Source organism: Oncorhynchus clarkii, unplaced genomic scaffold (genome assembly GCF_045791955.1).
Source record: "Oncorhynchus clarkii lewisi isolate Uvic-CL-2024 unplaced genomic scaffold, UVic_Ocla_1.0 unplaced_contig_1721_pilon_pilon, whole genome shotgun sequence".
In the NCBI taxonomy this organism is placed as follows: domain Eukaryota; kingdom Metazoa; phylum Chordata; class Actinopteri; order Salmoniformes; family Salmonidae; genus Oncorhynchus; species Oncorhynchus clarkii.
In genome coordinates this window covers 18,475-20,000 of record NW_027260940.1, presented here as the reverse complement: position 1 = coordinate 20,000, position 1,526 = coordinate 18,475, and positions in this window count along the sequence as shown.

Genomic DNA, 1,526 nt, shown 5'->3' with positions numbered 1-1,526 from the left:
AATGGCAGTCTATTCCTCATATAGTGCACTATAACTTCTAGGGAGTAGAGTGCTATTCTAGATTTGACCAGAATCAACCACAGTGTACATAGACTGAGCTGTAACAAACTAACTATGAACTAACTATCTCTCTGGTAGAGATGTTACTGTATAAACCAAAATGGACAGGAATGGAATCTGCCAAAATGGGCAGAAGTGACACACACACACACACACACTTGCTAGCCACAAGGCGCGCTGTCGACACGTGGAACAGAGCTGTAAAGCTAACAGGCGTTTTCATGTGTCACCAAAGGGGATGTTCAAGTAGCATGATGTTAAAGATGAAAACAGTGGGCCTATCTAACTGCCATCCTGTCATTATCCTCTTCAGCATCATGTATTCTTTAGTTTGTCACTGGTGAATGCTGGTGGTGTTTTAAAGCTGTGTTCATGTGTGTGTGTGTGTGTGTATTTGTGCGTGTGTGTGTGTTTGTGTGTGTGTGTGTGTTTCTTTAATAGCAACAATCTGTCCCTATATATCCATTGTAAATGTGTATTTAACTCTACATAAGGTTGCCATTGTGTACAGATGATGTATCTGATGCTTTGTGTTGCTGTGTGGCTCGACGGGGTTCAGTTATGTGGCGTGTGACCCAAATGCACAAGGATGATTGGTCGGAGGTCATAAAGGGACACGCCCACCAGACAATTGACTGTCAATCAGTTTGTCAATCACCTATCAATCAGTTTGATAATCTGATTGGGTAATAAGGAGCATCTTGCTGTGACTGGATTGGACACACTGGTAGCTCCTCCCTTTAGAGAGACTCGTGCTGCTGTAGAGACACACACACGTTTATGAGACACTGCTGTGTCTGACTCTATGCAAACAATCTGCTTTTTTGCTGACTGCCCTGGGAACACACACACATCTGCTCTGTACTAGGTGCAGGGGGCAGGGTGAGAAGCCATGGTGGAACTGCCTCCGACCGGAGACACTTCTGCCGCAATGAGGACTTTTACTTTGAAATGTATGTCTGTTTTAAACAACTTTTACTTTGAAATGTATGTCTGTTTTACTTCGATTTTTTCCCCCTTTCATCTGATGTTTTACTTCCAGGTTGATGAGGCTTCAGTAGATGTTCTTGTGTTCGCATGGCTTCCTTCTTTCTATCTTTCCTTTGTTTTCTTTTAAAAGTGAATTCAAATAAAGTGGATTTAAGGTTGGAGAGAGAAAATTAATGGCGGATACAACACAATAGTGCGTTGAACAAAGATTTTCATGTTTTGTTTTTTGGTGCAATTTTGTATAGATAGATTTGACCAAACAGTGCGTTCTAAATAGTATGTAGCATGCTTAGTCATAGTACATAGTTAATACGATGGCCTCTTTAGTCTCAGAATGTCCCTCTCCTGTGGTTCACCCCTGTGGCTCACAGTAGTAACTACACAGTAATGTTATGTTTCTCCTCTCCCACGTGTCTGTGCATGTGTGTGTGTGTTGAATGATGAATGTCTTGAAATTCACAGATCCCAGATGAAAC